The 27323-nt window shown below is 55.3% G+C and overlaps 1 long non-coding RNA gene across 1 annotated transcript; it reads left to right on the top strand.

Moving 5' to 3' along the window:
- The first annotated feature begins 4034 nt into the window (after positions 1 to 4034).
- LOC129520914 (uncharacterized) lies at positions 4035 to 23255 on the top strand. Its single transcript, XR_008666707.1, has 6 exons — positions 4035 to 4143; positions 6262 to 6492; positions 15363 to 15518; positions 17394 to 18233; positions 18764 to 22655; positions 22761 to 23255. It is a non-coding gene; the product is annotated as an uncharacterized LOC129520914 (long non-coding RNA).
- The last annotated feature ends 4068 nt before the right edge of the window (positions 23256 to 27323 follow it).

Genomic DNA, 27323 nt, shown 5'->3' with positions numbered 1-27323 from the left:
CTTCAAAGGGTTTGTTAATAAGTCAATGACGGAACATCTAAAGGGGAAAAATATTTCTCTTTATAGTTAGAGATAATTGTCCCAGGAAAAAAAAAAACAACAAACCTTTAATTACAACTCACATGGAGAAAGCTTGATTTGTGGGCAGAGCCCAAATGCTGAGGAGCTGGATGTAAAATATTTGTAATATTTAGGGAACCTAGAGTTTTACATAAAAGTAAACAGCATTGCCTGAAGGCACAATTTCCAGCAACACAATAAAATGTGCAGTGAATTTATGGCGGCCATCCATTAGCTCTTACCAAGGCAACGTCGGCCCTATCTGTCGTCCATCATTATAATAGAGGGTTAATGCACCGAATTTACATAAAAAAGTCATATTGTCTGCATGAATTATTTACACTCGAAGCTGTTTTTACAGCTTGGTTTCAAGCTGGATTCTGGGAGAGATTTTGCCAGTAAATTACTCTGTGGAGACCTGGTTCTATAACTGTACGCAGAGCCAGCAATGAAAAGAAAGGAAAATGGGCAGGCCCTGGCGGGTCGTTGGTGCTGACGCCCCTCGGGGGGTGGGGGGGCCTGCAGGCGGCGGAGGCTTCGGGAGGCTGTTGGACCTTGCTGCAGATGGGGCTCGGTTTCTGGGCCCCGGGGTGTCACAGTGGCTGCCCAGCTGCCCACGTGGCCAGAGCCACTATGGGGTCCCCCCCGCCCCGGGGGAGCATGGTGATCCTTCAGAGGCGGCCCACCCAGGGCTCTTGGTGGCTGAAGTCAGAGGGTCCCGGAGAGGAAGCGGAGCCACTGTGTGTTAGGTGCAGGGGCCTGGTTCAGCAGTGTGAGCAAGACCCAGGGTCCCCATTGCATAGATGGGAAGACCGAGACCTCGCAAGGCACCGACTCGGGAAGCAGGAGGCCCATCCATTCCAGGTGGGCCCAGGGAACGTGGGGCTTGCAGACACTTCAGACGGGGTGGGGGGCAGAGGCGGGTGGTGATGGGGCGTCCGTGGGATGACACGCAGCGGCCCCATGCCTCCCATCCCCACTCTTACGTTTTCTACCACTTTTCATGAGTTGAAGGCAGTTTCAGTGCTTGGTCTGGGGATGAGCCATCTTCGGCACCGAGTTCTTGAATCCTCTTCGCTTTAGAGTTTGGGGCACTGGGGAAGAGCTGCTCACGCTTCCAGGTGGTGTGGAGTTAGGGCAGGCCGGCCACACAATGGGAACACACCTGGAGTTTTCATTCCAGGCCTGCTGTGTGGTGTTGGGCGAGCCTCCCAGTTTCTGGGGGGTCAGTGTCCTCTTCTGTACAATGGGATTCCCAGTCCCGGCTCGCTCGGCCCATCCCCCAAGGGACGAGAGGCTCGAATGGGATGACACGTTCTGGGAGGCATGTGATGTGTCGCAAGCACGGCCACGGGTGACAGCGCTCAGCAGAGGGAAGCCTTGACATCAGAGCCGACACAGGGCCTGGAGGGGTGCAAGACGGGCCGGTGGAGGGGGAGGCCCGGGCGGTCAGACCCAAAGAGATGAGGAGAGACAAAGAGCAATCACCCAAAAAACAAAGAGCGAGGGGTCGAGATGGAGACGGGGAAGGGTGCCGACCCAGGTTGGAGAGAATGAGGCAAACTGCCTCCGGTCCGACTTCCTGGAGCCCCGACGGTGTTTTCCGGGCCAGTGGAGACGTTGGCAGGGTGGGGGCTGCCCTGGGGCCAGTCCTACCCTTTGCCTGGACCCTCTGTCCACCCAAGCCCCAGAAGGGCCCGGGCTTCTCTCAGGCCTGGAGATTCCTGCCTGGTCTCTGCTTTTCTGTAGCCTGGAGAAGCCTGAGCCGGATGGATGCCAGCCCCCCACCCCCCCCACCCCCAACACCTGGGACAGGCAGGGGCTCCTGGCCGCTGCACTCCGGTCTCCCGCTCCTGGAGCAGCCACAGCAGGTCCCAAGGGCCTGGAGACAACAAATGACTCCCTGCTGACGGGTTGCTCGCCGGCTCCTGCCTGCCAGCCCGTTGCGCTGCACGCCGCACGCAGATAATCATGTAAGGCAGGGGAACCCCTCCTGCCCGTGCTGGTGTGATTTAAACCTGAACTTTGCTTTGCTTTCATCCCCCGGAGGAGCGAGGTTTGGATGATGGATTTCTCTGTCTTCCTGGGAGCGTGCACACGCATGTGCATAGACGTGCACCTGCACATACTTAAAAAGGTGCTCGCACACGGCACCCCCCAACCCCCACCTTGAGTGAAGAGTTACAAAGGCGCCCACCCCCGTTTGCAAACCACACGTGTACAGCATTCGCATCTGATGCATTTGTATGACACACATGCCACCCGGGGAAGCCATGGCCACAGGTAAGGGCGGGAGGAAAATGCGGTGGCGGTGGTGCAGGGTGGGTGGGGAGGGTGAGGATGAAGGCGACGAGCTGCAACTGCGAGAAGCTGTCCAGATCGCACCCCACCTTGCTGCCCGGGAGAGGGGCATGAGGTTCGCGTTTCTGTGGGAACGTGCATGTCTGCACGTGTGTCCCCGTGCGCGAGTCCGTGGCTTCTCTGTGGATATCGACAAAGGTGACGCCCCCCCAGCCCATTGCGCGCTGAGGTTGGTGGACTGCACCCAGGGGGAGCGTGGGGTCCTGGGAGGAGCTGGGGTCACAGCCGGCCTGCTGCCCCTGGCCCGCCGGCCTAGGCCATGCCGGTGCCCCTCTCTGGTCCTCCGTCCCTTCTGGCCACGCAGGGTCTGACTCTGTAGCCTCCCCGTGTGACCTCGGGGTGTGCGTGGGCTTGGGGAGGGGGTGTGTGTGCCCAGCGCGTTTGTATGCATGTTACTGTGGGGGTGCGTTGTGTGTCTGTGCATGCGTGTGGGGGTGTGTTTGTGTGAGTGGGTTTTTCACAGTGGAGGGGACGCCTACGGGCCTCGGTCTGTGTGAGGCTAGTGTGAACATGTGTGGTGGGAATGTGCACGTGTGCGAGTGACTGTGAGTTTGAGAAATGATCTGTGGGTGTGTTTTGCTTAGTAGAAGTGTTTGTGAGAGTGGGGACATCCTTGTTTTGTTGTTTTTAAACTTTTTAGAAAAGATTTTATTTATTCATGAGAGAGAGAGAGAGGCAGAGACACAGGCGGAGGGAGAAGCAGGCTCCACGCAGGGAGCCCGAGGCGGGACTCGATCCCGGGACCCTGGGGTCATGCCCTGGGCCCAAGGCAGGTGCCCAAGCGCAGAGCCCGGGGGGCTCCCGACATCCTTGCTGCAGGCTGCACCCCCTGCCAGCCCTTTTCCACTTTGATCTCCTCTGGACACCCATCGCGGCTGTGCTCACCGATTGATGCCGTGTCCTCCGTCTCCCGTCTCACAAGCGGAGAGAGAACGCTTGTGAACGTTCCACATGCACTCCCCGAGTGAGCACACCAATGAACCAACTGTGTCACCTGCGTCAAGTGTCCTCTTGACACGTCTCCTTTTCTTTCCTTTTTCCTGGAAACGCGGTTAATAATCCTCAAGCACCGCCTGCTGACCGGTAGCGGCTGCCGTTGGGGAGGTGCGCGGGGTGTGGACCGTGTGCGGGCGGGGTGTGGTCCGGGTGTGGACCAGGTGAGGACCGGGTGCGGGTGGGGTGCGGGTGGGGTGAACGGTGGGGTGCGGGTGGGGTGAACGGTGGGGTGCGGGCAGGGTGCGGACCGGGTGCGTACCAGGTGAGGACCGGGTGTGGGTGGGGTGAATGGTGGGGTGCGGACGGGGTGCTGGCGGGGTATGGACCAGAGGTGGGCAGAGTGCGGACCAGGTGAGGACTGGTGTGGGTGGGGTGAGGGTGGGGTGCGGGCAGGGTGCGACCGGGTGCGTACCAGGTGAGGACCGGGTGTGGGTGGGGTGAATGGTGGGGTGCGGACGGGGTGCTGGCGGGGTATGGACCAGAGGTGGGCAGAGTGCGGACCAGGTAAGGACCGGTGTGGGCGGGGTGAGGGTGGGGTGCGGGCGGGGTGTGGGCTGGGTGCAGATCGGGTGCTGGCGGGGTGTGGATGGGGTGCAGACAGAGTGCGGAGGGCCCGGCCGGAGGGAGACGGTGCTTCGGGAGAACCAGGTGTTGCTTCCGTTCAGGGAGCAGTTCCGGTGGAGCTCTGAGCATGGAGGGCCGGACTTCAGGGAATCGGGGAGGGAGGTGAGGAGCAGGTGAGGGGGGAGGAGGGAGACGAGGGCGGCTGGAAGGGGCTGCAAGGCCTGGGGTCATCCCCACTAACTTGGTGGCGTCTGTCCACCCTCCTGGTGGGAGGGCCCAGGTTTGTGGGGCTTGGTACCCTCACTAGGTCCTCTGGGATTCCCGGCAGGGAAGACCTACCTGACCGTCGGAGGGAACGTTAACGGAAATGTCTGGAATGTGCTGTCTGACCCGGGAGCCGCTGGCCTTGCCGCTGCGGCTGTGGGGCACCCAGGTGTCACTTCTGCAAAGGAGGCCCTGACCGCCCTGCTTAAAGTTGCTGCTCCTCCTCCTCCTCCTAGGCACCCGAGTCCCTTATCTGGTTTTAATTTCTCTCTTGTCCTCATCACTCCGAATACACCAAGTGATTTACTTGTTTAAATTTATTTATTTATTTATTTATTTATTTATTTATTTATTTATTTATTTATTACTGTTGGTGTCCCCGTGAGAACGAGGGACCTCGCAGGGGGCGGGACCTTTGGGTTGGCTACTGAGGTCTCCCCGGTGCCCGGGAGAGTGCCTGGCAGGTGGCAGGTGCTCGGTCGGTGCTTCCTGAGTGATTGGATGGGCTCCTGTGCCAGGGGATTCGCCAAATGTTTTGTGAATGGGAGTGTTTGCAGGATGTGAGTGTCGAGGGGCTAGTGTTTTTGATTGTGGGGTGACTATGTTTGTGGGTTTGCTCCAAAGCGCCATCCTCTGAGGCCTGAGGGGCAGTTCTCTGATAGAGCCTTTGGGTTCTGGTATCGTCAGGGGTCTGCCAACGCTCCACGATGGCTCCCCTGGAATCTCCAGGGGCTTTTCCTGACTGGCTGCCCCCTCGGTGGCCGTGGGCCTCAGCCCCAGCCCTGCCAGCTTCCTGGGTCCGTTTCCTCTTTTTCCCGTGGGCAGACAGGGCCCCAAACTTAGGGAATGCCCTCACCTTGCAGCCAGTCTGCCCCCGGGGCTGGGGGTCGGCAGAGGGGGGAGCAGGTAGTGAAGGCCGGAGGATAGCTGTGCTGGGTGGTTGGACTCGGCATCTGGACACGCAGCTGCGAGGAGGGGCCTTCGGGTGCCCCTTGGGCAGGTGGGGATCCTGGCCATTGGGGGTTCAGGAGGCAGTGGTCAGTTCAGAGGTGTCAGGGCCGGGCAGCAGGTGGCTGGGTCCTGTGAAAGGCTGGGGAAGGGGGACCAGGGGGGTCCCGGGCTTAGGCTGTGGGCGACTCCGGAGCTTAGGATGCACAGGTGGAGATTAGCCCCGGGGGGCCAAGACGAGGACCCCACTGGTCCCAGTCTTCAGGGAGCAATGGACTTGGTGCCTCAGTCCTTTTCTTTATGTGACGGTGGTGGGCACAGAGCTGCCGGGAGGTGGGGGTGAGGCGCGGCCACTGCTGTGCAGACACCATCAGGACCCAAAGGTGCTCAACCAAGTGAACGCAGGGCCGAGGCCAGAAAAGACAAGTGGGAGAGGGCCAGGGACAAAGTCTCCCCCCTTTAGGCCAGCATTTAGGAACTATTGTGTAGTATTGAGAGCGCGGTGTTCGGAGTCCGAGCTGTGCTTCGCTCACACTCTCCAGCTGTGTGACCTTGGAAAGGTCACTTAGCCTCTCTGCACCTTAGTTCCTCGGAGGTAAGACGGAGATACTTTTTATTTCATAGTGGGATTGGAAGGATTAAGCGGTTATTAATACTGTTATTGGGATCCCTGGGTGGCGCAGCGGTTTGGCGCCTGCCTTTGGCCCAGGGCGCGATCCTGGAGACCCGGGATCGAATCCCACGTCGGGCTCCCGGTGCATGGAGCCTGCTTCTCCCTCTGCCTATGTCTCTGCCTCTCTCTCTCTCTCTCTGTGTGTGACTATCATAAATAAATAAAAATTAAAAAAAAAGCTTTAAAAAAATACTGTTATTGTTTTATGGAAACAGTTGCACAGGGGCACCTGGGTGGCTCCGTCAGGTGAGCACCTGACTCTTGATTTCGGCTCAGGTCATGATCTCAGGGTCGTGGGATCGAGCCCCGCACTGGGCTCCGTGCTCAGCAGGGAGTGTGCTGGAGATTTTTTTTTTCTCTTTCTCTTTTTCTCAAATTAATAAATCTTTAAAAAGAAACCCCAACAAACTCCACAAACAAGTGCACAGATCCGGGAAGGGAAGACTGCCTTGACAGGAGTTCACATCAAAGAGACCCAGGACTTCGGCTGACCTCGGGTTCGGGTTCGGGCCTGGTTTGGAGGATGACGCCGGTGATACCTACGGAGGAGAAGGCAGCGGTCCTTAGAGCCAGCATGGGTTCACCAGGAGCCGGCAAATCTTTCGGATTCTCGACAGCCCCATGAGGTGGGTGAGGAAAATGGGCTCGGGTGTTATTCTTCGAGCGCTGTCGTGAGCCGGGTTATGTCACACATGATCCTGCTCTTCACCTGTTGGGCCCTGGGGTGACCGTCCCCGTGTTACAGATGAGGCATGGAGGGCCCGGGAGGTCAGATGACTTTCCCAAGACTGATGGGGCTGGGATTCAAGCCTGGAAATTCCTGTCATTTCACACTGCCTCCTGAGACACGAGCTGGGGTCTCTCCGGCTCTCGAGGACCCGACGGATGGCCGTGGGGGGCCTGGAGGGGGCTCCCCTCTGGCTGAATGGCAGCCTCCGAATGTTCCTGTGGGTCTTTAGAGGCAGCTGTGGGGCTCTGCTTTCTACCCTTTTCTGACCAGTATATGCCAGGGACCCAAAAGGAGATATAAAGGGTGTTGGCCTGTAACACCCGGAGGTGATGGAACAGAGAAGAAGGATAGAGCAAAGCTGGATAGCAAAATCAGGATCCTGAAAGGTCTCAACAGTGTGGAGTGATAAGGTGGATGCTGGGGCCCATCCTGACTACTAGACAATATGAGAAAGGGATTTATTTAAGAGTTCAAGGGACAGTAAGCTCAGTATGAGTCACGAGGCTACATTAATAAAGGTATGGGTTTGGGGCAAGGGAGGGGGACCACCATCTGGGCCCAGCCAGCTTTTGCCCCCTGGGCAGTCTCTGCTGTACATACTTGAAGGTCAGGTTCTTCATCTTTTAGGGGAGTGTTGGGGAGGGGCAGTGCCCTCTGGGGTTGGACCCTTGCACTCCATCCGGAGCAGCCCTCCAAAATGACAACCCTGAAGATGGGAAGATAGCAGCAGATTTTCTGAACTTTCATTTGAGCAGCAAGTCCTGGATCTGATCTTTCTGCTCAACTAGCCTCATCTGGGGAGAGGAAACACTGGTCCCTGGATGTTCAGGCCCTGGGTGGGAGTCCGGGTTCCCTTGGCCACCGGCCAGGTGTAGTCACCGCCTCTCCAGCTCTCTCCTTCCCCTCTCAGAGCCTTATCCTGCAGGTCAGTGCTTTGCCCGGGCCTGGTGGGCCGGGTCCTTCCACACTGGAAGGTGGGCAGGAGCAGAGAGCCTTGCAAGTTGCTCATGTCGGGGCTGGATCCCTGCTCGAGCTGGGGTGTCACCTGCCAAGCTGAATTCGGCACAGGAAGCGCCTGGCTGGGAGACATACTGTTTAATTTGGAGGTTCTGTTCCACTCTGAAATGCACTTCTTCTGGCAGCTGCAGTGAAGTGAAGCTGTTGAGCTTCCCTCTCTCATGCCAGAATCACAGCCACTTTTTCCTGAGAAAGAAACAGGGCTGCAGACAGTTTTACTCATTAAATACTTCTTTTCCCTTTTAAATCTGTTTTTATAAAAAAATTTTTTTTTGCATGAACAGAAAAGTGAAACGGGTGATATTAAAATAAACAAGGCATTTGGGATAGGAAGGTTAAAGCAGATTGTTGGGGGTGGGGAAGGGGGTTGGATACGCCCCGCGTTTCTGCACACAGGCTGCTCATAGCCTGTTGCAAATGGGAGCGAGAGAAAATGTCCACGAGTCTGCCCACCTCCCAGCCCAGGGGAGCTTTTTTTCTTCTTTTTTCCTCCGAGTGTCTTGGGGAGTCCGCGAGAAAGGCGGTGGGGAAGGGCGCTGTCATGTATCGAGAGCCCACTGAGTTCGGGGCCTCCACCATGGGTGACATCATTCAGTTTCAGGGCGACCCCGGGAGGTAGGACCCATTTTATAGATAAGGAAGGTGGAGGGACAGATGGATTAAGAGCAAGCGGTCAGGCATGTACAGAACTGGGATCTGACCCTGCACGCGAGACCCGAGACTCCAGATACCATGTTGTTATCCCGAGCAGTTAGGCAGGGAGCTGGAGGTTGGAGGAGGAGGAGGAGGAGGAGGAGGAGGAGGAGGAGGAGGAGAAAGACGAGGCACTGGCCAGCCCCGAGGAGTGGGGGTCCTACCTGGCGAGACCGAGGAGCACACTGACCGCTGGGAGTGAACCAAACCCTCGCTGCTGGGTTCTGGCCAATGCAGGGGGTTTGGGGGAGGGTGTGGGGCGTGGGTGGGTTTGACGTGCTAACCAGGATGGGCTGCCTGGAGGTGCGACACCCTGGGAGCTGAATGGAGGTGATGGAATGGCCTCGTTGTCACGTGAGCAAAGACAGGGACGGTGCTAACGTAGCTTGGGTGTGAGGAGGTGGGTCGGGGTGGGGTAGTCAGGGTGGTTGGGTTGGAATCAGGGGATCAGGGTGGGGAGTGTGATGCCGAGAGGGAGCCCTGGGCTGCGATGCAGGTGCCTGGTTCTTGTCCTGGCTCTGCCTCTGCTGGCCTCCTGGGTGATCTGGGGCAAATCCCTTTCCCTCTCTGGGCCTTCGATTTTCTTTCCATAAAATGATGCACTGGAGCTGGAAAGCCCCTAAGGACCCTTTTAGGGTCCCATGAAGGGAGAGGGGGACTGTAAAATCCAGAAGGCGTAGACTGTGAGGACTTGGCATTAGAACCGTCACGAGATATTAGTCTCAAAGGCCCCCAGGAATCACCTTGTGGATCATCTTAGTTCAGTCTTAAAGAAGTTTTCGGGGTGAAGGGAGGGGAGGTGCGAGCGGGTGGGGGTGTGGGGTGAGCAAGGCCTGGACGCCGTGTAGAGGACACCGAGAAGTCTGGTGGTGTTCCAGAATCAGCACCAACATGCAGCAAAGAGGTGAGGGATCAAACGGGAGAGGGAGGTGAGACCAGACCTTGGAGGACCAAGCACTCCCCGTCCATCCTCTGGGTAGTGGGGAGCCCTGGAAGGGAGGCGAGGGATGTGAGCTCAGAGGGGCAGCTTTGACAGGTCAGGTGGGCAGCGTGGATGACGTGTTTGGCAGAAGGGGTTGGAGTGGGTACGAGCCTGGGGGCGAGGCGGGTCCGCGCGGGGGGAGAGGGTGGCGGTAGGTGGCCGGTGCCTCTGGTCAGGAGGCACCAGGACGGGAAGGGGATGCGGTTTGTTGATCGCTTGCCTGTGAGGAGCAGGGAAGGAGGGTCAGGGCCCCGGGCGCCTGGGCTGGCGGATCTCACCGAGATGAGAAACCCTGGGGTGGGATGGGTTTCTGGGGAAAGAAGGTGAATTCCGTCTTGGATATGGCGAGTTCGAAGTCAGCCTAATGGCTCCGTCATTCATTCGATCAGTCGATCACTCTCGTTCCTTCATTCATTCTTTACTGAGCGTTCACTGCGTGCCCCGCATGGACGCTGCCTTCGAGGTGCACGGCCCAGAAAGTTCTTCCTTGTGCGGATCCTCGGCCTGCTGGACTGGGGCGCCCTGGTCTTCTTCTGCCCTTCGGGACCTTGCGGGGGTCTGTCCACCTGCAGGGAGTAGAGACTGGTGGTCCTGGCTCCCCGTGTTGTCTCTGCCTGGGGGAACTTGGGGCTGTGGGCAGAACGTGGATTTAAAAAGTTGTAAGGCAGTAGATATGGGTCCCGAGTGCCTTTTCATGGGGTCTCATCTGTTGAGTGTTTTTTTTTAAAGATTTTATTTATTTATTCATAAGAAACACACAGAGAGAGACAGAGACAAAGGCAGAGGGAGAAGCAGGCTCCATGCAGGTTGCCCAATGTGGGTCTTGATCCCAGGACCCCGGGACCATGACCTGAGCCAAAGACAGATGCTCAACCACTGAGCCACCCAGGTACCCTGTTGAGTGGGTTTAATAAACCCTGTCTTATAGCAGCAGGAGTGGGAGTGGGTTCCTGTCGGCCCCGGAACCCACGAGGGCCTCGCTTCCCGAGCCTGTGGCCTGTAACATCCCCCGGGCGGCTCAAGGGTGACTGCGGTGGGGACCTGTACACCCCAGGGATGGGCCAATGCTACAAATCCAGCCTCTTCCTTCCTTCCAGCCTGCTCCTTGTAAACATTTACCAGCATCCCGCTGCTTACGGACTCATGGCGAGGATGCTGGATGTCAAGCACCTGGCACATGGTACCTGCTCGGCATACAGTAGGAGCTTCATAAGTGCGACTTTCTCCTTAGACATCCTCCTGTATGGGAAAAACTATTGCTTCATTCCCTCCGAGCAATACCTCCCCTTCAGCCAGGGACCGTTCCCTCTCTTTTCACAAGTGACACGGCTCGGGCGGAAGCTGCCCCTGGCCCCCACGGAGGGGTGGGCTCAACAGGATGGGGATTTTGGAGCCTTCTGAGTCTGGATTTGAATCTTGGCTCTGCCCCCCGCTGCTCGCTCTGTAATAACCCTGGGCGAGTTATTTAATCGCTCTGAACCTCAATTAAGTCACCTGTAAACTGAGGACGGACATGCCTCCTTCATTAAGTTGTTGTGGAGATGAAATGAGGTAATGGGTGTGTGTGGGTGCGCAGGGACCTGGCAGCGAGGCGGCAGTTTCAGTGGGAGCCCGACGGACGCCAGTCTCCTTCCCTGAGAAGTCCAGTGCGGACTGGGGGTGGGGTGGGGGTGCTGCTCTGACACTGGGGTGGGGGTGGGAGGGGGAATCAGGGTTGCAGCCTTGGGAGAGCTCTCTCCCCATGGAACATGCAGGCGGGAGAGGCCGTGGGCCGTAGACCCTCCAAATGTATTCTGAGTGCAGCGGAGGGGAACTCCCCGGGCCACGGTTCAGCTTCCAGGGCCCTCACCTGCAGATCTGCAGATAAACGCCTACCAACAGCTCGGCTCATGGGTTTCTGGGGCGGCTGTGGCAGCCCGGGCCGCACTGATTTACCACCCCAGCCCCAAGCAGATTAAATCACCCAGAGTCATTTGAATTGTACCCGGCCTTGTCACACAAATCTTAGAAACTGCTGTCTGGCAAGAAAACTTTCTCTGTACTTTTTTGGAGCAAGTCTGAGAGCTCTAGAGATTGAAGTGAAGTGGGAAGAAGGAGGTGATGCCGCGGGGGTTTCTGCATCTTGGGGTCGGGCCTGGGATGGCAGTTGGAGGAGGGAGCGTGGGGTGTGTGTACGTGTATGAGAGAGAGAGTGAGCTCATGAGCTTACTGCAGTGGCATTTGGGGCAACATCATCTCTGGCTGTGTGACATAGGGCAAGTCACTTAACCTCTCTGAGGCTCAGAGGATTGTTGTGGAGATCAAAGGGCCTACCTTGTATAGAGTGTTTTGTAGAGTTTATTAACCAATTCTGTGATTACTAATTAGGAAGAATCGACAGATGATTATATAAATAAATTCTACACGGTGGTGCTAACCATGTGTTGAGCTGAGAGTTAGGACTCTGGGAGCTAAAAGGGAGTGGGCACATTATCAGAACTCTGGGGGCTTGACTTAGGCCTTCAAGGAAGCCTGAGTGCCAGGAGAGTGACTCAGAAGGGGTTGTAGTGCAACTGAGGTTGTCAACACCTGACCTGTCTCCAGTGGTGTGTATGGCTCCGGAGAGGAGTCCTGATTGGCATTCAAGATAACTTTTCTCCCCCAGACCCATTTTTGGCACATGGGTTGGTTCTAAAGCAATCAACACACACATTTCCCTAGTCACAGGGATTGGTTTAGATTGGCCCAGTGAGATGAAGGCCAGAATTTTTGTTAGATGACTAGAGAAAGACATCCAATCTCTCTATCTGGGTTTGGATGAGGTAGCTTGTGGATTTAATTTCTGGCAGGCATCTGGTGACTGGGAACACAACCGGAGACGACTGTAAACATATGGAGGTGGGAAGAGCCTGAAACATCACAGAAAAATGTTGTCCCAGCCCTGATCAAACTGTGCCTGACGCCTGTTGCATCTCGACTGTTCTATTAAGTGAGCTGCCAACTCCACTTTATTAAACCCATTTAGATTTTAATTTTGCATTCCTTGTGACTAAAATCTGTATAAGGGATCTGGGTGGAAAGTGAGGACCTACCTGGTGTGAGGCAGCCACCAGTGAGGAGGACTTCTAGGCTGGAGCAAAGGGATGGGAGTGTGTGTTGGGCGGGGGTGGCAGGGGGCTACGGGAAGTAAGGCTGGGAGAAAGTTTGGAGTTGAATAGTGGAAGATCTCAGACACAGGTTTAGAATTTGGGCCTTCATTCTATAGGCAGTGGGGGATAATTGAAGACTTGTGAGCAGGGGAGGGCTTGGTAGAGTGCTGTGAGCCCAGTGGTATTGGGGATGGTCAACCTAAGAGTCAACCTAAGAGTGGTATCGATGGGACTGGAAGGAGGAGTTGAGGGGGCTAAGACCTAAAAATCGTCATTTACGATACTGCCCATAGTGTGTGGATTACCTCGCCTAGTCCTTACAAGACTTGCCCCCCACCCCACCTTTTTTGAGTTTCAATAATCTTGAATAACTTGACAAAATTGTATGGTTGCTAAATGACAGTCGGAACTGGAACACAGGTCATCTGACTTCAAAGCCTGTACCCTGGTTCATCCTGTTTGTGATGACACAGATGACAATTTAATAGGGGCTGGACCAGAACAGTGGTCACAGGAGTAGACAAGATACTCAGGAGACATTAGGTTGATGAAACCCTAGATATAGTCTGATTAAAGTTAGAAGCTAGACCATGGCAGCTGTTGTTATCAGTATTTTTAAAAACACTTTTCCTAAAGTGCTAGGCATTATAATTAGACAAGAAATAAAAAGGATACATATTGGAAGAGGAGAGCAAATAATCATAGTTTGCAGATGAGATGGTTATTTATCTGGAAGACCCAAGACCATTTCTTGAAAACAGTTGGAAAACATAAATTTTAGTAAAATGGCCAGTAACAAAACAATATACAAAAATGAATAGCTTTTCTATTTATAAAATGACTACCTAGAAGGTAAAATAAAAGGCCTCATCCACACCATCAAGAAGAAAATAATATCACGAAATGCCTGGAAATAAACTTTTTGAGAAACATGTAGAATTTGCATGAAGAAAACCAGAAAACCCTCCTGAGGGATAGAAAAGAGACTTGGATAAATATCCCTAGCTCTTGGGTGAAAAGATTTAATGCTGTAAGTCTGTCTGTGCTCCTTAAGGGAATGTACAAAATTAAGATAATCCAATCAATGCCTCAATAAGATTTTTTTAATTTGACAAAAATTACTATAAAGCTAACCCAGAAGAGTAAAAAAGTAGAGTAGTTAGGGAAATTCTTGAAAAAGAAAAATGATGAATATGTATTCTCTCAGATATGAAAATGTTTTACAAAGGGACAATAATTTTTTTCAAAGATTTATTTATTCATTCATGAGAGATGCAGAGAGAGAGAGAGAGAGAGAGAGAGAGAGAGAGAGGTAGAGCCACAGGCAAAGGGAGAAGCAGGCTCCATGCAGGGAGCCCGATGTGGGACTCGATCCCAGATCCTGGGATCATGACCTGAGCCAAAGGCAACTGCCCAACTTCTGAGCCACCCAGGCATCCCAAGGGACAATAATTAAAACTTCTTATGTAAGAACAGATCATTGGGACAGAATAGAGAGTCTGGAAAGGATCCAAATATTTAAGGGAATTTTGTGTATGACAAAATGGCATTTCTATCATGTTGGGAGAATATGGCTGTTTTATCAATGGTGTTGGCATGGGCCAGCCATTACAGCGCAAGCTGGTTTTCTATTTTACTCCAATAAGACCAACCATGAAGACGATGGAGTCTTTATGAATATGAATGAATACATATGAATGACTATTTTGGTCATCTTAAGGTGGGGATGTTTCTTCTAAGCATGATGGCATATCCAGAAATCATAAGAAAAGACTGATACATTTGAATATATGGAGATTAAAAATTTAAGTACCTGAAAGACCATTAAAAGAAAAGGAAGAGGAATCCCTGGGTGGTGCAGCGGTTTGGCTGCATCGAATCCCACGTCGGGCTCCCGGTGCATGGAGCCTGCTTCTCCCTCTGCCTGTGTCTCTGCCTCTCTCTCTCTCTCTCTCTCTCTGTGTGTGTGACTATCATAAATAAATAAAAAATAAAAAAAATGTTTAAAAAAAAAGAAAAGGAAGAAAGGGAAAGCATATATATGAAAGATAATTATTTACTGTGGTCTCAAATGTGCAAAGAACCCTTACCACTCATTGAGAAAAAGATAAATAGCGCATTAGAAAAATGGGCAAAAGACACGAACAGGCAATTCCCAAAGAAAATCATTACAAATGACCAGAAAGAAACCATGAAAAGATACTCATTTACTTTGACTAATAATTTAAACAATGACAGTAAAAATATGTGTCTTTTGCTGTCTGTTGATTTGAGACGACAAACAGCAAACATTGAAACCCGGGGCTGGAGAGGGTGTGGGCAGACGTGCTGGGGCACTGTGGATGGGAAGTGCATTGTTGTATGTTTGCAAAAGGGCAGAGCAGCACAATTGGAAATAGCATCCTCTTATTGCAGCAATTTCGTCTGTAGGATTTTCATCCTAAGGAGATAATTGCAGAAAATAAGCAAAGAGATATGCACATGGATATTTACCACAGTATTGTTTATGAGAGTAAAATCTTGACAACATTCTAAAGGATCAATAGAGACCCAGCTAAATAAAATATGATACATACATACAATGGAATACTATGAAGTAATTAAAATAATTTTGTAGAACTCTATTTATTGACATAGAAAGATGTCTATGACATATTGTTGAGAGAGAAAAGCAGGTGTCAGTGAGAACAGTATGTATAATACAATCCCTCGTCTATAAATTATATACATAGATCTCTGTGTGTATATATGCATAGAGATATGTCTGGAAGGCTGTTCACCAAAATGCTGGAATGGTTATATCTGGGTGGTAGGATTTTGAGTAATTTTCCCTTTCTTTTTCATACTTTTAAGTATTGGTTTGATATTTTTTTTTTATCTACTGACGATATATGAGGTGCTTCAGTCAGAAAAAAATAATACAGCTGTTTTTATTTTGGAAATTAGGTAAATATTAAATAAGAGGACTCGGCACGTGGTGGTTTAATGGATGCGGATCAAGAGTCAAGACGCCAAGCCAAGAAAGAATTTGATCCTGGAGCCTGGGAGGATTATGCATTGTGGAAAACCCAGAATGAGAGCTGATTCTGGAGGAGAGAGGAGGTGCTGGGTTTTCAGAGCTTTGGCTTGTGGCGGCCGCCTGTAGGCCACAGGGCTGCCTCTTAGGAGGCTGATCCTAAGGGCGCACGTGAGGGGCACAGGGGGCTTCTCCCAAAGACCAAGCTGTGGATGAGATCTCACAGGGAGGGAATGCATGGGCAGGAGGAGCAGGAGGAGGCTGGAGATTGGGCCCTGGAACGTGGCCACATTTATGAGATGGAAGAAGAACTGCATGAATGGTCAGGAAGGCGAAGAGCCACCAGGGGCATAGATGGTCTTGGAATTCCATGGGGTGGGGGTGAATTTCCAGAGAAAGGTCAACCATATCTAATGCTGCAAAGGCATTGACACCAGGGAGAGGGTACAGGACTTGACAAATGAGAGTCTGTTGGTGACCTTGGAGGGAGCAGTTTGGGTGGGGGAATGAGGCCATGCATGGGCATGTGTGGGAGTTGGGGTGTTTGTTCTGGGAGAAAGGAGTGTTGTAGCTTGGGGGAGTAGTTTGGAGGGAAAGGGACTGAGCTTGGTTGGGAGATGGCATTAACAGGCCTGGGGGGATCCCTGGGTGGCGCAGTGGTTTCGCGCCTGCCTTTGGCTCAGGGCGCGATCCTGGACACCCGGGATCGAGTCCCACATCGGGCTCCCGGTGCGTGGAGCTTGTGTTTCTGCCTCTCTCTCTCTCTCTCTGACTCTCGTAAATAAATAAAAATTAAAAAACAAACAAACAAACAAACAACAAAAAGAAACAGGCCTGGGTGCCACGCTGCCCACTCTCCAACACTAGCTGGCATTGCTAACCATTCTACAGAACCCAGGGAAGCTTCGATGCCTTTTTCTCAATAGCCAGTCCAGGGAACCCCTCGAGTCTACTGGACTGGGCCAGGGAGATGAGCCTCTTTTCCATGCCTGGGCTTGACCACATACTTGAAGGATGATGAGAAGGCCGGCATGGAGGGAGTGATTAAAGGTAGAGCCAGGGCTCCCTCATGCAGGTATGGACTATGGCCTTGGCCCCAAAAGACTCCCAGGTCTGGAGCTCAGGATGATTGGAGTGCTCCCTCTGTGACTCTGCGGGGACTGGATGCTAGAACAAATGTACGCTTTGCATGATGCTGTGCAACAGCCTCGACTGTGTGTGAATCCCTGGTTGGTGCTCCGATACTTTGGGGGCTCGCCATGGCCCGCCATCTTGTTGTGCAGGGAAGGCATAGCAGGGACCCATTGTCTGGAACACCTGATTGGGCGTCTACCTGTGGGCTCCAAAACACCTCTGGGCGTCTACCTGTGGGCTCCAAAAGCAGGGTCTGAGAGCAGAATGAGGAGCTGAGCCTCAGTTGTGGCTTGTTGGGGGGACTTTCAGAGGAGATGCTCAGTGGGATTCAGCTGCCCATCCTCCTGATGGTGTTTTGACCACATCAAAAATGGGGGAAATGCGGTCTTGGACAGTGAAGGTAAAGACTCTTCTGGACAGACAATTGGTGGTCAGACCTTGTCTGGAGCAATGGAGAAACAGAGGCATACGGCAGAGCTTCACTTACAGCAGAGGACCAGAGAGGGGACAGGCCCAGGCATCAGGACCAATGGAGGAGAAATGTTGAAGGAGCTCAGGCCAAGAAATTAGATATTTGCTTTTAACATGCTGGAAGCAGTGTTTCGTAAAATGTGCTCTTTAGGACCCTGGTTTCTTGAGGTCACTCTACAGAAAAGGCTTCTGTGAGCAAATAGGTGCCTGAAATGAAGCACCTTCTCAGCTCAGTTTAAGTGTGAGCACAGGAAAGGCTCAGAGAAGTCCTGCAGCAAAGAAACTGATATAGAATCTTCCCAAACTTATTTGACCACAGCAACATTTTAAATTCTGCACCCATTTCCCTTCCGCAGGACTGGTGGCTGACCTGGGACAGACAGGGCGACATGTCCACATGGTCCCAGGGACGACGCCTGGGCTGATTCAGGGATGTCGCCAAGAGGCAGAGTCTGGCTCCGTTCGAGGAAGAACTGTGCACCGATTGCTGATATTCTAACCACGAAGGAGGCAATAAAGGAGTTTCCGTCCCCGGAGGAGGCCTCGAGCAGAGGGTGGACTTGCTGAAGATGCTGCAGAAGGGAGCCAGGCTCCAGGTGGGTGTCATCCTTGATTTCTGGGGCGGAGAGGGGGTCCATGAATCCTGAGAGAGGGGCTGTGCGGCTACCCAGAGGTGGTGCTGTTCCCTTGGAGCCTGTCCCCCGGCTTGTATTGCTACGTCCTCGGCCCAAGAGTACTTGGGATGCTTGAAATGAGCAGTCTGGGAAGGTAAGATGTGAACACATAAATATCCTCATTAAGTCCCAAATACACATCCCAAACTTTACATAACCAGAGCAGCAGCTGGAGACGCCCACAGCCCTAATTGGGTTTCTGTACTAAGAGAACGTCTTCTCCCCGGCTCTGCTTATCCCATTCACGTAGGTAATTACCAGAGGGAGCCAGCTGTGGGGGACTGGTGGGCAGGTGGGCACCCACCCTCGTGGGTGCACCATGAGGATGGGGTGCCGGGGGGGCGCTGAAACCCTCTGCTCTCTTCGTGGGGGGCAGGGCCTGGGGACGGGAGGCCCAGACTGAGCTGCTGGGACAGGGCGCCTGACCCCCTGGGGACCTGACAAGCACGTTCAAGGCTGTGGAGAAGGCCTGGCGACGGGAGTGGATGGAAGGAGATGCTTCTGTTTGCCCGACGGCTCAAGGTGCCCTGTCTGAGTCCGTTGGCCAATCAGCCAACCGCGGCCCCTGCCCCCAGAGCTCAGAGCCGGGTGGAGGAAAGAGCTATGGGCAGGACAGGCTGGCATCAAGGCAGGCTGTCAGGACTGGGAGGGTGGGTGGCACGGGGAGCCCGACTCTGTCACAGAGAAAGAGGTCAGAGCAGACCTCCCGGAGTGAGAGCCAGTGGGACTGACACAGAGAGAGGAGTCACCTGCATGTGGGGTGGGGGTGTCCCTTTCTGCTAAATGGGGGCCAAGGTGACCGTGGACCTCTGGGCCCCTGCATCACCCCCACCCCCCTGCATGCCCTCCCCCAGCCTCTGGTCTCTGGTCACTGCCCAGGAGTCGCAAAGCCCCTCTCGAGACTCCTCCAAGGCAGTGCGAAGCGTGGGAGCAGGGCGGGGGGGTCGGGGTGAGCCCCTCTTCCGAGGGGTGCTGGGGGGGCTGGGGCCCCAGCGCGCTGCCCACCAGGCTTCCCGTGGGTGGCGGGTGTGACTTCTCTTCTCTCCGAGCAGCCAGCTCCGTTCCCCCAGCCCCGAGTGGCAGCTCCTCGGGCCGGAAACAATGTGCTTTCTCCACGCCTGGGAGTGGAAGTCAGCAGTTTGGCACCGTCTGGCTGGCAGCCTCCACCGGCTTCCTTTGGCACTTTATTGGCAAAGGCGGTGACATTTCTTTCAGTTGGGTGGGTGGAGCTGTTATGCAGACTCCCGCTCTCCTCATTCGCCAGATGAATATTCATGACTCAGGCAATCTGTACCAGCCAGACTTTCCTGAGGGCGGCAGCTTTTCTTCTCTTCCTCTCTCTCTTTTTCTTTCTCCTTCTCTCCTTCCCAGCTCTTTGGAAAGCTGGAGTACAGCTATATTTAATTTACAAATACGGAGCTATTTAGCTTGCCTTTTGGGGTGCAAGCCCTGGGGAGGAGATGCCGGTGGGGGGGTGGGGAGAAAGGTGGTGGAAGCACTGGGTCCCTGACCTCGGGCTTCTAGGTCCCCGGGGCCCAGATCATGGGAAGCCTTATGGGCCTGGGAAGCTCCCTTTGAGCTTGGCATTTTGGTGCCCACATGCCTGAAGATGCAGCAGCTTGTGGCACCTCGGTCCACACCGGCCGCTGAGGTCGACGAGGAAGTCGGAGGAAGCGTGCTGCTTTCCCACTCAATGCATGGCAGGCCCCAACGAGGTATCACGGGTCCCCCGAACCCCCTACCATGCTCTCCTGCTTGCTCAGCTCCACCCAGACCCCCTCCCAGCCCCAGACAAAAGCCCAGAAGGCACCAGGGCATTTACTAGTCCTTGCTTTTCAGAGAAACCAGTCCCTGCTTGGGGTCCAGTTCCCTGCGGACACACCTGCTCCCTTTCTAGGAAGGATGGCTACCTAGCTCCTTTTGTCTCCTCCCGCGGAGGCACCAGAAACTCTGGCAAAGGGCTCAGGATTTCCAGAATTTGCCAGGGAATTTGGTCCTTAGCGAGGATGTTCTCGTGTATGTCTTGTGTGTGTGTGTGTGTGTATGTAAATATTTACACACAGCTTAAGTGAGTCTGTATGCCTACATCTATGTTCAAGTGTTTGAGTGTGTGTCTGTATGTGTAAGGGCGTGAATGTGTATGTGGCGGGAAGTCTGGGAATGTCTGCATGTGTGAATGTGCCTCTCCCGTTAGAGTTGCGCGTGTATCTCTGTGGGTCTGGGGCGTTGTGTACTCCTGGGGGGCAGAGACTTGCGTGCGTGGTGTGTGTGTGTGTGTGTACATGCAAGTGAATTGTCGATGTGTGTACAAGTGTACGTGTGCATGTGAACGTCTGGGAGAGCATGCGTGTGCATGCACGCGCGCACGCGCGCGCGCACGCGTGTGTGTTGGAGAGAGGGTGTCATTCCCCCTGACCTCCGTTCCCTCCGGAACCTCATCCTCTCTAGCGAGGTGGAGGGAGACGTCCCCCCGCCCCTTGCAAGTGTTACAGATTCTATCCAAGGACGGGAACAGAAGGCTTCCCAGCACAGAGCGTCCTGAAATTACTTTATATTCCCCCCTCCTTGTTTCATCTAATCAAAATAGCAGCGTTAGGCTCACCCATTCCCTCTGCCCACCGCGTAGCCCCAGGGCAGGAGCGAGGCGGGCCATCCTGTCTGACCTCCTCTGAGAGCACCTTGCAGCCCCAAGCCAAGGAGCTGTCTTCCAAATCTCCTCGTTCCACGGCCCATGCTTCAGTGGCAAGAGCCAGCTGCCTCCCTGCCTGCCAGCAACCGCCAAGCGCTTCCAGAACCCACATCCAGGCTCAGCCTCATTTACAAATATGCAAATTTGCATCTTTTCTGGTATGCAAATGGAGACATGACAAATAGCTAATTAGGGTCAAAAGAAGCACTCTGAACCAATTAGTTGTAGGGTCGATTCCTTTCTGCTGGGAGGAGACTGGCCCCTCTTGCCGCCCTCCATCCCTGCCCGCCCCCCCCAGGCCCGCACACTCTGGCCTGGCCTGGCCTGTCTGACCAGGATGGTCAAAGAGCACCGAGATGGGAGTCGATGCTCGAACCCCAGGCCCACGGTGGCTCTTCGCTGTGTGACCCTGGATGCCCTTGCCGGAACTTCAGCGTCCCCCCTCTGTGAAATAGAGCAACGGCAGTGACCTGTCCCTAAACCTCCGGCCCAGTGTAGTAAGACCCCGGGGGCAGGGAGGGGGTGGCTGAGAAGTCAGGAGCCTTTGCAAACAGTAGGGCAATTCCTCTGATAGACACATCGCCTGTGTTCTCCCGAAGCATCCAGTCGCCCCGTCTGCCCCCTGAATTAGATGAATCAGAGGTGGCGACGGCATGGCAGCGAGTCTCCTCCCGGCTGCCAGCTCTGGCCAGTTTTGAACGTCGGCCTGCAGCGGCGCATCGAGAGGGATTTCCAAGCCAAGTCTGGATTCCCCAGAAGAGACTGTGATCGATTACTGATGTCTGCTGTGGGCAAGCGATGGGAGCCTGGCTGCTCCCCAGGTGCAGCCTTACCGACCGGCCCCTGGGTTCTTGTCCTGGCTGCTCCCTGGAGGAATCGACTTCCCCTTTTGAGCTCGCCACCTGGTCGGGATGACACAGGCGCCATCCGACCCGGGTCATCGTAGGCAAGAGGCGAGAGAAGGTGAGGCAAAACCTGCCCTTTGTCCGGGGGTGATAGGTACACTTAGGTGACACAGTTGGTGGGACAGGTACGTTGCCCCGTTTCGGGGGTGGGGAGCAGAGGTGGATGACTTGTAGTAGAGGCATCGGCCTTGCCAGGCAGGCTTGCACAGCGGCCGGGTTGCTCTTCTCTCTGCCCCTGCAGCATCTTGGCTCCCTCCCGCCACCCCTGCGTCGATGCCCCAAGCACGCTGCAACAAGCCCCGCTGGCCTGGCTCCACGGCTGGGTGTGAAATTTGGCTGAGTCGGCACCTGGGAGAATTGGGGCAATTGCCATCCTGGAGCCCGGGGCCTGGCCCGGGGCCAAAGGGCAGACTAGAGGTGGTGGGAGGGAGGGCCTGAGTGCCAGGGAGCCAAGCAAGGCTGGGCGGCTGGCAGGGGTGCGTCAGGAGAGCACCTGGCTTGAAGCTGGCCGGCCTGAGGGTGCTGAGAGCCCCAGGCCTGAGCTCGGAACAGCGCCCAGCTGTGTACGTGTGCCTGGCCATTGGCTGTGCCCGAGCACGTCCTCGAGCGTGCCCTTGCGTGTGTGCATTCACCTCCTCTGGGAACGTGTGTTCTGGTAAATGTGCGGCTGTGCATCAATATCGGTATAAGAACAGGCATGTCTGTGTAGTCGTGCACACCTGTCCATGTGTGCGTAGCCGGGTGTGTGCCTGCACATCTGCGTGGGGGTGAACTCCTCGTGTGCACACATCTGTGAGTATCCAGGTACGTGTGTCTAGGCATTTCTTTTTTTTTTTTAAGATTTTATTTATTCATGAGAGACACACAGAGAGGCAGAGACACAGGCAGAGGGAGAAGCAGGCTTTTGTGGGACTCGATCCTGGGACCCCGAGATCATGTCCTGAGCCAAAGCCAGATGCTCACCTACTGAGCCACCCAGGTGCCCCGCGTGTGTCTAGGGATTTCTGCCTGTATGCACGGGTGTCCTTTCAATCTCTGTCCCGGCGTGTGCCTCCTGGTGCGTCCACACAGGTACGTCCACACGGGTGCATGCCTGCCCACCTCTGTCGGTGTCCATGGATGTGGCTCCACGCCCTTCTGTTGGCACCGAGGCGCACATCACTGTCAGCACGTCTGTCCTCTCCAGGGCCTCTGGGCGTCTCTGGATGTTGTATCTGTTAAGTCTGCCCCGTACGTGCATTAGCGAGTGCTTCTGGGGCTGTGCCCATCGACTGGTGCATTTCTGGGGGTGCACCTCTACCTGCGAGGGTGTTGGGATCTACCTCCGCCTGCAGGCGTGGCTGTATCAAGGTGAGCATGATGGACTCTCGGATGTGGCTGCCATAGCTCCCTTTTTCTGTCTCCATCCTTCTTTCCTTTCCTCCTTCCTTCCCTTCTTGCAACTCCCTCTTGCAGAGCCTGGCCCAGGCTGCGGTGGCGGTGACAGATGAGCCTCGGAAGCCCGCTTCAGCCTCTGAAGGGGGCTCCCTACGTTCCTCTCCCACGTGGACTCGGCCCCAGAGCCCCAGAGGCTCCCGGCTTTCTAAACGCGAGCTGTCGCCTCGCCTGCTGCACGTGAGTCCTCACCCCAGAGGCAGCGAGAACCCGGGCCGCCTCCTCCTTCCCCTCGTGGCGCCCCTCCCAGCCCTCCTACCTGCTGGCGGGCAGCCTCGCCACCTGCTGGGACAGCTGCCAGCTTGGACTTCAGGGCACGTGTGCCCCTGCTCGGCGGTCTGTGTCTCGACGGTCCCTCTGCCATCTCTGGAACGTTCCTGGGATTTGACTGGGGGCTACTCTGCTCTTGCCCTGGTGAGACCGCCCTGCCCAGGTCCCCGGCTCAGTCCCGGGCCACCTCACTGGGATGTGTATCCCCGCACGGGCCGGCGGCTGTGCAGGGACGGGGTTCGGGGTCGGGGGTGGGGTGGGGGGCTTCCCTGTCTGCCCCGGGCTCCCGGGCCCTGGACCAGGACTGTGGTGGGTGGATCATTCCAGGGCCTCCGCTCTTCTCTTGCCATCATCAAATGCCTCCCCCTCCCCTTGCCATCTCTTCCCTTCCCTGATGGTTTTAAATGGAATGTCAAATAAAATAAAAAAATTGATTAAAAGTTGCAAATGGTGTGAGTGAAAATAAAAGCACGTAAGACCAACAGGTATCACATGAGCTTGACTGCACAGCGAAAGCAGGGTGAGCTGGCGTTTGAGGGCTGCGTCCTCCTGGCTGCAAGGGGACAGGGAGGAGCCCGGGCGTTGGTGGGATAAGGCCGCCTTGACGCCCTCCCCGGCTGCGTGGCCTTTTGGGACCCAAGCTTCCTTTTCTGTCCTTTTCTCCCAGGGGAACGAAGGACCTGCTTCCCAGGTGCGCTGTGCGGAAAGCGTGCCAGGGCCGGAAGCAGCGCCAGGTGGGCAGTTTTCCCCGCGCAGAACGCACCCAGCACCCACTGTCACAGCACAGGGCGGCACACCGGCGTCCTCCCCGCTCCCCGGTGGCCTGGTCCCCGCGTGGCAGCCACACTGATCCTATTAAGAGACACTCAAGTCCTAGCCCGTCGCTTGCATGCTCAGGACCTTTGCTGCTTCCCATCTCCTGGGGAGGAGAGCCGAGGTCATCACCGCAGCCTCAGGGCCCCAGTGCTCCATCTCCGCACCTGTGAGGGTCTGTTTCTTCCCTTTCACTTTCTTCCAACCACACCACCCTCCTTGCTCCCCAAATCTGCCAGCCGCGTTCCAGCCTCAGGACCTTTGCGTGTGCTATGTCCTTTGCTGCAATGCTCTCGCCCCAGACCTCCTCACGGCTCCCTTCGCCATCCCCTTCAGGTCTGTACTCAAATGTTACCTCCTCTGCGAGCAACGCCCTGCTCTTTCTTTAGTTTTATCTACGGCTCTTAGGACACCCAGGAACACCATACTAGACTTTTTTCCTATTCGTTTCCTCTGTTGCTTGCCTTCCCGAGAGAATGTAAGCTTTTTTTTTTTTTTAAAGATTTATTTATCTGAGAGCAAGCAATCGAGTGTGCGCACACACATGAGTGTGTGTTGGGGGAAGGGCAGAGGGAGAGAGAGAGAAAGAATCCCCAAGCAGACTCCCTGCTGAGCATGGAGCCCAATGCAGGGCTTGATCCCAGGACCCTGAGATCATGTCCTGAGCCGAAATCAAGAGTTGGTGGCCCAAGTGACCAGCCACCCAGGTGCCCTGAGAATGTCAGCTCTTTGAGAGCGGGGATTTTTGCCGTTGTTTCCATCACCTGGCAAATAACGGGCACTCAACACGTTTTTGCTGAATGAATGAATGAACTGCTCATCGTTGGGCCGTGTCGAGTGGCTGTCCACCAGCGCGGGCAACCAGGAGTCATCATTGTCCTGCGGCTCCGGAGGGGCCGTGGCTTCAGAATGACTCCTTAACAAGGCAGTGGGGGCTCCCCAGCCACCCCCTGCCCCGTGGTCCTTCTGCTTTGGGGGGAAGCGCCCACTGGTTCCTGATGCAGCCTGAGGGCCAAGGCTGTATCCCCTTGGGCCAGCCAGGGGGCAGGGCTCCCGGCCAGTCGCTGTCTTGTCTCCCTGCGCCACTGCTCCAAGTGCATCTAGGCCCACGGTGGCGCCTCTGGGAGGCTCATGCTCAGCTGCGGCCGAGCCTGAAGCGGGGGGCCAGCCGGGCACTGGAAGGCTGGCGGGGGGGTTGGCTACTAGAAGGGCGCGGGGTGGGCCGTCAGGCTCAGGGGGCAGTGGGCAGGAAGCTCTTGGGGTGCTCAGGAAGGCCGGTGCCGGGGTGTGGCTGGAGCAAGCCTGCTCCCCTGCTGGGAACTTTCTGAAGCCGGGGTTGAGTCCGGGCTCTCTATGCTCAGCCCTCGACAATGTCATCAAGGTCGGCTTGTCCGGGAGTCACGGAGTCACGAGTCTGGCCTTGTAGTCACCTCAGGGCACAGAAAACACACAACGGTGGAGGTCAGACCTGGGTGTGGGTCTTGGTCTAGCTCATCTTTAGAGCAGTTTCTTCAAAGAGGGCCGGCGATGGGGGTGGGGGCTCCTCCAGGGGTGGGAAACACACCCAGGCCAGCAGATCGCTCCAAACAGCACGTTCACGGCTAATTGTCTGGAGTCTGCAACAGACTTTTTTAACTTTTTTTTTTCCTCCCCCAAATGCCATGGACTTCTTTAGCTGGTGAAGCCTGTGGAACCTTCTCAAACAGTATTTTATTTTATTTTATTTTATTTATTTTATTTTATTTTTATTTTATTTTATTATTTTATTTTATTTTATTATTTTTATTTATTTTTTCGAACAGCGTTTTAAACGCACGAGATACACAGGATTACAGAGGAAACTCATTCTCCTGAACTGCAGTTCTAACCACGGACCCCAGGTTAAATGGCCAGTCTCTTTGGAGATTCTCCAGTTCTTCGAGAAGAGCATGAACCCTGGCTTCTCCCCCTGCACCCTGGGAGGGTGTGTGCATATCCCACCCCACTGTCCTGGGGCGGAGGGAGCAGCCCTATCCCCCCAGGCCCACAAGGCAGAGTCTGGACCCTTGGGGGGTAGGGGAGGGAGGCCACAGGGAAGGAGACGGTGGGGCTGCCTGGGGGAAGGAATGAGCTTCCCGCCTCTGGGGCGGTCAGCTGGAGGCCGGTCTGCCAGGGACTCTGGGGTCAGGGTGTGGTGGGTGGGTGCTGCTCGGGTGGGAGAGGATTTTTTGGTTGATCTAGCCCGAGGTCCTTTTGCAGGTGGACATAGGAGGGGTGCCGGGGGCTGGTGGGTCTTTCTCCTTTGCAGAGCCCTGACCACGCGTGCCACCCTTGGGTGAGAGGATGGGCACGGCCTGCTGGCTTCTGCTCACCGGGCCCAGGCAAGCAATCTGTACCCGGGCCGCCCCAGCCTCTCCTTAGGGTCAGTAGCTGGCCTTGGTCTTTTGAAGAGCTGGGATTCAGGCTAAGGAAACCTCTTGCTATTCTGAGTCTGCGCCCTGGGGCCGTTCGTGGGAGTGGGGGGCTCCAAAACCATACCCCCCAGCCTCCCTGCAACTGCCTAGAGTTTCAGGTCAGAGCCTAGGGTGGGGTCCCTCCTTCTTGCCTGTGTGACACTTTTGCCCTCCCCAGAGCCTCAGACAGTGTGAAGTTGCCTGGGCCAACCCCCTGTGGTGTGGAAGGAGTAACTGAGGGTGGGCCTTGGCCCGAGTTACATAGCCTCTGGGTAGCAGAGTGGGTTGTGGAACCTGGGTGCCGGACTGCCTCCCGCTGCTGAGCAGGCCAGGCCGGGGCACGAGGGGTGCAGCAGGGAGGCAGCCCTGGGTCCCTCTTGACAACCACATCATGCTTCCCACCTGAACCACTCCCGGGGTGGGGGGCTGGAGGGGAGCCGGGGACCCGTCTATTAGCTTTCTCCCGCTGTCCCCCGAGGGTGCATTTGTCTGTTTTGCATTTTTTTTTCCAGGCTGTAGTTAGACAACTCCCGGTCCTGGGGGGCAGCGCTGCAAAGAGAAAATGTCAGGGCGACATGCCGCCAAGATAACATTAGCGAAATATCAAGTCCTTTATGATGTCAGGAGGGATTCCTGCCTGCGGCCGGAGCTGCCTAATGACATCATAAAATAGGCCTGCGGCAGCCACAGCCCCCCTGAGTCATCAATCAGGCCTGTCTGCCGAGAGCCCCAGCACACGGGGCGGTGGGGGGGGTGCAGGGTTTGAAACTCAGAGGGGCCCCCAAGCAGCTGCGCGGGGCTGAGCTGAGGGGCTGAAGGCACCCACAGCCCCTAGGATGCATCAGCCCCCTGGGGGCAGGCGCGTCCCCTGCGTCCCCGGGATATCCTGGGGCTGAGCCACCCATGGGCTCCCCGGGAGGCCTCTGTCCAGGCCACAGTACTGCAGTGGTGCTGAGCGGGAGGTGCTGAGGGAGAGGAGGGGGCCTAAGCCCGGGCTTCCCATTCGCTGGTAGCATTAGGGACAGACAGGGGCCTTCTCACCTGGAGCAGTGATGGGACCACGGATGGA

This window comes from Nyctereutes procyonoides, unplaced genomic scaffold (assembly GCF_905146905.1).
Source record: "Nyctereutes procyonoides isolate TBG_1078 unplaced genomic scaffold, NYPRO_anot_genome, whole genome shotgun sequence".
In the NCBI taxonomy this organism is placed as follows: domain Eukaryota; kingdom Metazoa; phylum Chordata; class Mammalia; order Carnivora; family Canidae; genus Nyctereutes; species Nyctereutes procyonoides.
The sequence above is the reverse complement of the archived record's forward strand: the minus strand, read 5'-3'. Positions and strand labels throughout refer to the sequence as shown.